Source organism: Pseudophryne corroboree, chromosome 6 (genome assembly GCF_028390025.1).
Source record: "Pseudophryne corroboree isolate aPseCor3 chromosome 6, aPseCor3.hap2, whole genome shotgun sequence".
NCBI lineage: Eukaryota > Metazoa > Chordata > Amphibia > Anura > Myobatrachidae > Pseudophryne > Pseudophryne corroboree.
The window spans coordinates 408,606,233-408,618,337 of NC_086449.1; the positions used below are offsets into that span (position 1 = coordinate 408,606,233).

Consider the following 12,105-nt stretch of genomic DNA (forward strand, 5'->3'; position numbering starts at 1 on the left):
CAGGATGTCCCTTCCAAAAAACCCTCCCCAAACAGCACATGACGCAAAGAAAAAAAGAGGCGCAATGAGGTAGCTGTGTGAGTAAGATAAGCAACCCTAGTGGCCGACACAAACACCGGGCCCATCTAGGAGTGGCACTGCAGTGTCACGCAGGATGTCCCTTCCAAAAAACCCTCCCCAAACAGCACATGACGCAAAGAAAAAAAGAGGCGCAATGAGGTAGCTGTGTGAGTAAGATAAGCGACCCTAGTGGCCGACACAAACACCGGGCCCATCTAGGAGTGGCACTGCAGTGTCACGCAGGATGTCCCTTCCAAAAAACCCTCCCCAAACAGCACATGACGCAAAGAAAAAAAGAGGCGCAATGAGGTAGCTGTGTGAGTAAGATAAGCGACCCTAGTGGCCGACACAAACACCGGGCCCATCTAGGAGTGGCACTGCAGTGTCACGCAGGATGGCCCTTCCAAAAAACCCTCCCCAAACAGCACATGACGCAAAGAAAAAAAGAGGCGCAATGAGGTAGCTGTGTGAGTAAGATAAGCGACCCTAGTGGCCGACACAAACACCGGGCCCATCTAGGAGTGGCACTGCAGTGTCACGCAGGATGGCCCTTCCAAAAAACCCTCCCCAAACAGCACATGACGCAAAGAAAAAAAGAGGCGCAATGAGGTAGCTGTGTGAGTAAGATAAGCGACCCTAGTGGCCGACACAAACACCGGGCCCATCTAGGAGTGGCACTGCAGTGTCACGCAGGATGTCCCTTCCAAAAAACCCTCCCCAAACAGCACATGACGCAAAGAAAAAAAGAGGCGCAATGAGGTAGCTGTGTGAGTAAGATAAGCGACCCTAGTGGCCGACACAAACACCGGGCCCATCTAGGAGTGGCACTGCAGTGTCACGCAGGATGTCCCTTCCAAAAAACCCTCCCCAAACAGCACATGACGCAAAGAAAAAAAGAGGCGCAATGAGGTAGCTGTGTGAGTAAGATAAGCGACCCTAGTGGCCGACACAAACACCGGGCCCATCTAGGAGTGGCACTGCAGTGTCACGCAGGATGGTCCTTCCAAAAAATACTCCCCAAACAGCACATGACGCAAAGAAAAATTAAAGAAAAAGAGGTGCAAGATGGAATTGTCCTTGGGCCCTCCCACCCACCCTTATGTTGTATAAACAGGACATGCACACTTTAACCAACCCATCATTTCAGTGACAGGGTCTGCCACACGACTGTGACTGAAATGACGGGTTGGTTTGGACCCCCACCAAAAAAGAAGCAATTAATCTCTCCTTGCACAAACTGGCTCTACAGAGGCAAGATGTCCACCTCATCATCATCCTCCGATATATCACCGTGTACATCCCCCTCCTCACAGATTATCAATTCGTCCCCACTGGAATCCACCATCTCAGCTCCCTGTGTACTTTGTGGAGGCAATTGCTGCTGGTCAATGTCTCCACGGAGGAATTGATTATAATTCATTTTAATGAACATCATCTTCTCCACATTTTCTGGATGTAACCTCGTACGCCGATTGCTGACAAGGTGAGCGGCGGCACTAAACACTCTTTCGGAGTACACACTTGTGGGAGGGCAACTTAGGTAGAATAAAGCCAGTTTGTGCAAGGGCCTCCAAATTGCCTCTTTTTCCTGCCAGTATAAGTACGGACTGTGTGACGTGCCTACTTGGATGCGGTCACTCATATAATCCTCCACCATTCTTTCAATGGTGAGAGAATCATATGCAGTGACAGTAGACGACATGTCCGTAATCGTTGTCAGGTCCTTCAGTCCGGACCAGATGTCAGCATCAGCAGTCGCTCCAGACTGCCCTGCATCACCGCCAGCGGGTGGGCTTGGAATTCTGAGCCTTTTCCTCGCACCCCCAGTTGCGGGAGAATGTGAAGGAGGAGATGTTGACAGGTCGCGTTCCGCTTGACTTGACAATTTTCTCACCAGCAGGTCTTTGAACCCCAGCAGACTTGTGTCTGCCGGAAAGAGAGATCCAAGGTAGGCTTTAAATCTAGGATCGAGCATGGTGGCCAAAATGTAGTGCTCTGATTTCAACAGATTGACCACCCGTGAATCCTTGTTAAGCGAATTAAGGGCTCCATCCACAAGTCCCACATGCCTAGCGGAATCGCTCTGTTAGCTCCTCCTTCAATGTCTCCAGCTTCTTCTGCAAAAGCCTGATGAGGGGAATGACCTGACTCAGGCTGGCAGTGTCTGAACTGACTTCACGTGTGGCAAGTTCAAAGGGCATCAGAACCTTGCACAATGTTGAAATCATTCTCCACTGCGCTTGAGACAGGTGCATTCCACCTCCTATATCGTGCTGAATTGTATAGGCTTGAATGGCCTTTTGCTGCTCCTCCAACCTCTGAAGCATATAGAGGGTTGAATTCCACCTCGTTACCACTTCTTGCTTCAGATGATGGCAGGGCAGGTTCAGTTGTTTTTGGTGGTGCTCCAGTCTTCTGTACGTGGTGCCTGTACGCCGAAAGTGTCCCGCAATTCTTCTGGCCACCGACAGCATCTCTTGCACACCCCTGTCGTTTTTTAAAAAATTCTGCACCACCAAATTCAAGGTATGTGCAAAACATGGGACGTGCTGGAATTTGCCCATATTTAATGCACACACAATATTGCTGGCGTTGTCCGATGCCACAAATCCACAGGAGAGTCCAATTGGGGTAAGCCATTCCGCGATGATCTTCCTCAGTTGCCGTAAGAGGTTTTCAGCTGTGTGCGTATTCTGGAAAGCGGTGATACAAAGCGTAGCCTGCCTAGGAAAGAGTTGGCGTTTGCGAGATGCTGCTACTGGTGCCGCCGCTGCTGTTCTTGCGGCGGGAGTCCATACATCTACCCAGTGGGCTGTCACAGTCATATAGTCCTGACCCTGCCCTGCTCCACTTGTCCACATGTCCGTGGTTAAGTGGACATTGGGTACAACTGCATTTTTTAGGACACTGGTGAGTCTTTTTCTGACGTCCGTGTACATTCTCGGTATCGCCTGCCTAGAGAAGTGGAACCTAGATGGTATTTGGTAACGGGGGCACACTACCTCAAGAAATTGTCTAGTTCCCTGTGAACTAACGGCGGATACCGGACGCACGTCTAACACCAACATAGTTGTCAAGGCCTCAGTTATCCGCTTTGCAGCAGGATGACTGCTGTGATATTTCATCTTCCTCGCAAAGGACTGTTGGACAGTCAATTGCTTACTGGAAGTAGTACAAGTGGGCTTACGACTTCCCCTCTGGGATGACGATCGACTCCCAGCAGCAACAACAGCAGCGCCAGCAGCAGTAGGCATTACACTCAAGGATGCATCGGAGGAATCCCAGGCAGGAGAGGCCTCGTCAGAATTGCCAGTGACATGGCCTGCAGGACTATTGGCATTCCTGGGTAAGGAGGAAATTGACACTGAGGGAGTTGGTGGGGTGGTTTGCGTGAGCTTGGTTACAAGAGGAAGGGATTTACTGGTCAGTGGACTGCTTCCGCTGTCACCCAAAGTTTTTGAACTTGTCACTGACTTATTATGAATGCGCTGCAGGTGACGTATAAGGGAGGATGTTCCGAGGTGGTTAACGTCCTTACCCCTACTTATTACAGCTTGACAAAGGCAACACACGGCTTGACACCTGTTGTCCGCATTTCTGTTGAAATACTTCCACACCGAAGAGCTGATTTTTTTGGTATTTTCACCAGGCATGTCAACGGCCCTATTCCTCCCACGGACAACAGGTGTCTCCCCGGGTGCCTGACTTAAACAAACCACCTCACCATCAGAATCCTCCTTGTCAATTTCCTCCCCAGCGCCAGCAACACCCATATCCTCCTCATCCTGGTGTACTTCAACACTGACATCTTCAATCTGACTATCAGGAACTGGACTGCGGGTGCTCCTTCCAGCACTTGCAAGGGGCGTGCAAATGGTGGAAGGCGCATGCTCTTCACGTCCAGTGTTGGGAAGGTCAGGCATCGCAACCGACACAATTGGACTCTCCTTGTGGATTTGGGATTTCGAAGAACGCACAGTTCTTTGCGGTGCTTTTGCCAGCTTGAGTCTTTTCATTTTTCTAGCGAGAGGCTGAGTGCTTCCATCCTCATGTGAAGCTGAACCACTAGCCATGAACATAGGCCAGGGCCTCAGCCGTTCCTTGCCACTCCGTGTGGTAAATGGCATATTGGCAAGTTTACGCTTCTCCTCCGACAATTTTATTTTAGGTTTTGGAGTCCTTTTTTTACTGATATTTGGTGTTTTGGATTTTACATGCTCTGTACTATGACATTGGGCATCGGCCTTGGCAGACGACGTTGCTGGCATTTCATCGTCTCGGCCATGACTAGTGGCAGCAGCTTCAGCACGAGGTGGAAGTGGATCTTGATCTTTCCCTAATTTTGGAACCTCAACATTTTTGTTCTCCATATTTTAATAGGCACAACTAAAAGGCACCTCAGGTAAACAATAAAGATGGATGGATACTAGTATACTTATGGATGGACTGCCGAGTGCCGACACAGAGGTAGCTACAGCCGTGGACTACCGTACTGTGTCTGCTGATAATATAGACTGGATGATAATGAGATGAAATCAATATATATGTATATATAATATCACTAGTACTGCAGCCGGACAGGTATATATTATATATTTATTATGTAATGACTGATGACGGACCTGCTGGACACTGTCAGCTCAGCAGCACCGCAGACTGCTACAGTAAGCTACTATAGTAGTATGTATAAAGAAGAAAGAAAAAAAAAAACAACCACGGGTAGGTGGTATACAATTATGGATGGACTGCCGAGTGCCGACACAGAGGTAGCTACAGCCGTGGACTAACGTACTGTGTCTGCTGATAATATAGACTGGATGATAATGAGATGAAATCAATATATATGTATATATAATATCACTAGTACTGCAGCCGGACAGGTATATATTATATATTTATTATGTAATGACTGATGACGGACCTGCTGGACACTGTCAGCTCAGCAGCACTGCAGACTGCTACAGTAAGCTACTATAGTAGTATGTATAAAGAAGAAAGAAAAAAAAAACAACCACGGGTAGGTGGTATACAATTATGGATGGACTGCCGAGTGCCGACACAGAGGTAGCTACAGCCGTGGACTAACGTACTGTGTCTGCTGATAATATAGACTGGATGATAATGAGATGAAATCAATATATATGTATATATAATATCACTAGTACTGCAGCCGGACAGGTATATATTATATATTTATTATGTAATGACTGATGACGGACCTGCTGGACACTGTCAGCTCAGCAGCACCGTAGACTGCTACAGTAAGCTACTATAGTAGTATGTATAAAGAAGAAAGAAAAAAAAAAACAACCACGGGTAGGTGGTATACAATTATGGATGGACTGCCGAGTGCCGACACAGAGGTAGCTACAGCCGTGGACTAACGTACTGTGTCTGCTGATAATATAGACTGGATGATAATGAGATGAAATCAATATATATGTATATATAATATCACTAGTACTGCAGCCGGACAGGTATATATTATATATTTATTATGTAATGACTGATGACGGACCTGCTGGACACTGTCAGCTCAGCAGCACCGCAGACTGCTACAGTAAGCTACTATAGTAGTATGTATAAAGAAGAAAGAAAAAAAAAAACAACCACGGGTAGGTGGTATACAATTATGGATGGACTGCCGAGTGCCGACACAGAGGTAGCTACAGCCGTGGACTAACGTACTGTGTCTGCTGATAATATAGACTGGATGATAATGAGATGAAATCAATATATATGTATATATAATATCACTAGTACTGCAGCCGGACAGGTATATATTATATATTTATTATGTAATGACTGATGACGGACCTGCTGGACACTGTCAGCTCAGCAGCACCGTAGACTGCTACAGTAAGCTACTATAGTAGTATGTATAAAGAAGAAAAAAAAAAAAAAACAACCACGGGTAGGTGGTATACAATTATGGATGGACTGCCGAGTGCCGACACAGAGGTAGCTACAGCCGTGGACTAACGTACTGTGTCTGCTGATAATATAGACTGGATGATAATGAAATAAAATCAATATATATGTATATATAATATCACTAGTACTGCAGCCGGACAGGTATATATTATATATTTATTATGTAATGACTGATGACGGACCTGCTGGACACTGTCAGCTCAGCAGCACCGCAGACTGCTACAGTAAGCTACTATAGTAGTATGTATAAAGAAGAAAGAAAAAAAAAACAACCACGGGTAGGTGGTATACAATTATGGATGGACTGCCGAGTGCTGACACAGAGGTAGCTACAGCCGTGGACTAACGTACTGTGTCTGCTGATAATATAGACTGGATGATAATGAGATGAAATCAATATATATGTATATATAATATCACTAGTACTGCAGCCGGACAGGTATATATTATATATTTATTATGTAATGACTGATGACGGACCTGCTGGACACTGTCAGCTCAGCAGCACCGCAGACTGCTACAGTAAGCTACTATAGTAGTATGTATAAAGAAGAAAGAAAAAAAAAAAAAAACACGGGTAGGTGCTAGGTGGTATACAATATTATATATATATTATATACAATTATATATATATATATATATATATATATATATATATATATATATATATATTAAACTCATAAACTGGTGGTGATTATTAAACTGGTGGTCAGGTCACTGGTCACACTATCAGCAACTTGCAAGTAGTACTCCTGAGTCCTAAGCAGACAATCACAATATATATTATACTGGTGGTCAGTGTGGTCACAAACAATGGCAGTGTGGCTGGCACTCTGGCAGCAAAAGTGTGCACTGTACGTTATATGTACTCCTGAGTCCTGAGTCCTGCTCTCAGACTCTAACTGCTCCCCACTGTCAGTGTCTCCCCCACAAGTCAGATAATACAGTCACACTATCTCTCTCTATCACTTCAGCAAGTACTAGTAGTAGTAGTACTCCTCCTAATGCTCCCCAAATTACTACTGTGTCTCTCTCTGTCTCACTCTCTTCTCGAATCTCTATAAACGGAGAGGACGCCAGCCACGTCCTCTCCCTATGAATCTCAATGCACGTGTGAAAAATGGCGGCGACGCGCGGCTCCTTATATAGAATCCGAGTCTCGCAATAGAATCCGAGCCTCGCGAGAATCCGACAGCGTGATGATGACGTTCGGGCGCGCTCGGGTTAACCGAGCAAGGCGGGAAGATCCGAGTCACTCGGACCCGTGTAAAAAAAACTGAAGTTCGGGCGGGTTCGGATTCCGAGGAACCGAACCCGCTCATCTCTACTAAATACCACCCCTTTTGTTTTAACTTATTAATCTTTCTGTAGAGCAGCCTGACAATGCAGGACCAGTTATAACAGAAATTGTGTCTAATACACAGGCCCGACTTTTATCTCTACATACATAACCTGCTTTACTTTCTCTGTAAACTCACACATACACTGCCTAAAGCACACTTCTATCTACCTTAAGATGAATGCATTATTTGCTGTGGAAAAAGATAAGGGTATAGAAGCCAAGCTAAGAATAAACCATACTTACCTACTCTCCCGGATTCTGCGGGAGACACCCGGTTTTTCGAGTAGTCCCCCGCAGCCCTGGAAGAGTGGGCACAGTGAAGTGGGCAGAATGTGGAGAAAGATACAGCAAAATCGAGGACTGTTAGGGGGTGGGGTGGAGCCTAATGACGCAATTATATGCTAATCACGTCATTTAGCTCCACCCCCTATGCAAATATTAACCTACTGTGGGCTTTTCCTGGCGAGTAGGCGGGGGTTAATGATGTAATTATCTCAGCCCCGCCCTCGTCGCCGCCCAGCTGCTTCTCCTCTCCGGGCATCTCCCGGAGAGGAGATTTGAGATGTCGGTAAGTTTGGAATAAACCAGTAATCATCTAATGATCTCTGCACATATCTCCTTCACTACAAACAAACTATTTTTAAAACAAAGAACTTATTAACTGAACTGTCAGACAAAGTCATTCCTTAGCATTACAACATGGAAAACTGGTGTTGGAAAATATTGCTAATAAACAGTAAAACCACAGTCCATGTAAAGGCCCATACACATTGGGCGATTTTGAGCTAAAAGCAGCTCACTTTTGGTGTGTTTAGCTGCTTTCTGCTCAAAACCCCCCAGTGTGTATGCACAAGCGATGAGCGCTGATGCGCGCTCCCGCTTCATCGCCGGCGGCCGCCGTTCATCTATTGGTATTACCATTAGATGAACGGCGGAGTGAGCGGCTTTCTGTAGCGTCCTGCTATGGAAAGCCGCTCACCCCCGCTGACATCGCTATGCGGGGGAGTGTGGATGCACTGAGCGCTTTTCAGCCCAGCGATGTCAGAGATCATCGCTGGGCATACACGCTGGGCAAAAACGCCCAGTGTGTATGGACCTTTAGTCTGACATCAAGCTGTAATTTAATGTAGGATTGCCACCTGTGGGACGTCAAGTCTTTTACCAAAACTTTGTAATGGAAAATAATGCAAATTGTGAATACAAAGTGAAACCTGTCCAAGGGAGAAGGAAAGAAAATTCTCCTGTAAACAGAATTCATTATATCAGATCAGAATCTATTTTGGACAGGAACCTTTCCTTGTATTGTTATATTTTTTGAAAAGTACTTTCAACTCCATATACCCTTTTATTTAATACACAAACAGAACAACAGAGAGCGGTCCTCAAGCGCTGCTAGATTTTTTAGTGACCCTCAGACAAGCGTAGCCCCAGGGAAACCCGGGGCAGCAAGGTGCGTTCGAAGTGTCGATGATCAATGTGTCATGCAATTCACATGAATTCTCGCAGCTAGCTGCGTTCTTCATTGGCGCGCGAGCCGAATGATCCACCGCTGAGTCTTTTTTTTTTAATCTAGCAGCGCTTGAGGACCGCTCTCTGTTGCTCTGTTTGTGTATGCTGATCCAAGACTTGGTGTTCTTGTGAGCAGGGACTAAGCTGCAGCTAGGAAGGCGCAAGTTGCTTCATTCTATAGCTATTGTTCTTTTATTTAATAAACTTCTTATATTATATTTATTACACTTTATTTAAGTAACAATTTATAAGAGATGGTGTTCTGAAATGTGAGGTCCTAATTAAGGGTGGCACTCGATATACCGGCTGTCGTGATCCCGGCGCTCTGCGTGCCAGCGCCGGGATCCTGACCACCAGGATACTGACAATTATTTTCCCTCTTGGGTTGTCCATGACACCCCTGGAACGAGGATACATAGCGTGGCGTGCTAGTGGCGAGCGCAGCAAGCCCGCAAGGGGCTCTTTTGCACTCACCCAGGCTGCCGGCATTCCAGCGGTCGGGATCCTGGTGCTGGGATCTTGACAGCTGACCAGTCATACTACACCCAGGGGTGTAGCGAGGGTGGCGCCGGTGGAGCGCGAGCTCCAGGCGCCGGAAAAGTTAGAGGGCGCCACAGAGAAGAAGGAGCAGAGGAGGTGCACACTGACTCGGACTCTGAGACTAGGTAGGGAACAGGACAGGTAGAGGCAATTGCAGAAGACACTGACAGCCAGCACATGCTGGAGCTCTTTCTGCCCCTCAAGCTACTGCGGAGCAGCTATTTCTGCCCCTTGGGCAATTCTGGGACATTATATTCATTGAGAAATTGGGAGATTATCAGATCTGGGGAGGGGGTCAATTTTGGGGCATTATTTTCATTGATAGATTGGGGGGATTATCAAGTCTGTGGAAGGTCACAGTTGGGGCATTATTTTCATTTAGGGATTGGGAGGTTGTGAGGTCAGGTCAGTCAAGGGGCATACATAGTGTTTTTTATTTATTTGCATTAAAAACATAATACAGATGGAGCCATGCTAGTCGTGGCTCTGGGCGGGCGCACCTATCGCCGAGAGCATTCCCATCTGGCCGGGCGCGTGCCCCTGCGACGAAGACGTGCCCCATTCACTTGAATGGAGAGTGTCTCTGTCTGCACGCCCAGACAGAGACGCTCAGAATGGGAGCGTCTCTGTGCACTCCCGACGTGACTAGGCAGACGATCGTCTAGTCATGCCGGCAGTGCACGTTTGCAATGGAGCTGCCTCAGATGAGCGCAGCTCCATCTGTAATTGAATACAGCTACTTCTATAGTGGCTTTACTATGGTGTAACGTGTATGAGGGGCTCTACCATGGCATAACATGTATAAGAGGCTTTACCATGGTGTAACGTGTATAAGGGGCTCTACTGTGTGGTGTAATGTGAATAACGGACACTACTGAGCGGTGTAATGTGAACTGGTACTATTATGTGGCCATGCCCAATATTTTAGTTGCTCGCCTTTGGCGCACACTGTCCATATTTTTACATGGGGGCACCCAAAGCAAACTTTTGCAATGAGCTCTACAAGGTCTAGAACTGACCCTGTCACCAATTTAAATATTGTTTATTTTCAAATGTAATATGCCATCACATGTTGGCCAGGCCACCAATTCAGTACAGGGGAGAAGGGTGCCAAAACATACCCTTGCTTTGGGCACCATGGCACCTAGCTACACCTCTGACTACACCCCCTAATTAATACCATTATAAGTTTTGAATTGGTTTTAGTGCAAAAGGCTGCTGACTCCTGTATTTAGCTCTGATTTTTCCATGGTTGTGGTTGCTACATTCAACGTGAATATTTTGTATACAGTACCCTCTAAAAGTATACATTGTTATTCCCCAATAAGTCTATTTGCATAGTTATGGTGCATACACACTATCGGATATATCGGCTGTTCTATTGAATGGCCGATATATTGCGAGTCCGCCGGCCAGTGTGTACGAACATTATGTCTGTGAACGCCGTCGTTCACAGACATATTGCGTCGGCCCTGCAGCACAGCTGATTGTGCATCGCTGTGAGTGTACCCACAAGCTGCAGCAGCCGGCAGAGAGTGACAACTGAACTAGGCGGATGCATGTAGACGTCAGTCCCGACAGATCAGGCAGTGTGTATGCGCAATACACTGCCCGATCCGGCTATAGATATATTTGCAGATCAATTGTAGTCAATTGATCTGCAGATAATAGGATTTTGGTACTTACCAGATAAATCCTTTTCTTTGAATCCACAGGGGGCACTGGCGTACTCTTGGGATATGGACGGAGCATTAGCAGGGATAGGCACATTTAAATATTTAAATTAGTAACTCTCCACCCCTTCCATACTCCCAAAGGTACCTCAGTGTTTTTACTGAGCCGAACAGGAGTGATAGAGAGGATGAATAATAGAGAATTACATATAACATTATAACATAACGGACAACACTAAAGTTGACACATAACATAACGGACAACTAAACAGTTGGCACAACAATAGATATCACCTTAACATTTGAACAAGTTGGTGAGAATGTGTTACCATAAAATCCACTGAACTTACCACAAGACAGTGGAATGGTGGAAACAGATACACAAGGCTGTATGACCACGCGATTGTGAGAGCATCCACTGCCAGTGCCTTTGGATCTCTTGTTCTGCACACATACTGGGGTGTTTGATGATTTTGGTGAGATGCCATTAGATCCACCTGTGGGTAACCCCACCGGTGGACCAACATCTGGAACACTTTTGGATTTAACGCAGAGATAATCTGCCTCACAGTTGTCCACTTCTGGAATGAAGACTGACGACAATATCACTTGGTGATGCTCGGCCCAATTCAGTATTCAAGCAACATCCCGCATGGCCATGCGACTTCGAGTTCCTCCTTGTTTGTTGATGTATACGACTGCCGTCGCCCTGTCTGACTGGACCAGGACAGTCCGAGATTGGAGTATGTGAACTACCTGTCGCAGTGCGTTGTAAAATTGCCCTGAGTTCCAGGACATTTATTGACAGTAATCTTTCTCAGTCTGACCAGAGACCCTGAAACTGACAATTTTGGACCACTGCTCCCCAACCTCTGAGACTTGCGTTCGTCATAAGAATTATCCAATTCCAGACTCTGAACCTTTTTCCTGCGGTGATATTGTGTACTTGGAGCCACCAGAGAAGTGATACTCTGGCCCTTGGAGACAACCGCACCATCTGATGAATTTGTAGATGCGAGCCTGACCACTGTGCGAGAACATCCAGTT

General features: G+C 46.3%; 1 protein-coding gene and 1 non-coding gene across 2 annotated transcripts in view; both read right to left on the minus strand.

The window, feature by feature from the left end:
- The window catches only part of FAM107B (family with sequence similarity 107 member B), a 543,269-nt gene that overhangs the window by 464,505 nt on the left and 66,659 nt on the right, over positions 1–12,105 (minus strand). The gene's annotated exons all lie outside the window — the stretch shown is intronic.
- On the minus strand, positions 8,742–8,894 carry LOC134937917 (5.8S ribosomal RNA). The gene has a single exon (XR_010180607.1). It is a non-coding gene; the product is annotated as a 5.8S ribosomal RNA (ribosomal RNA).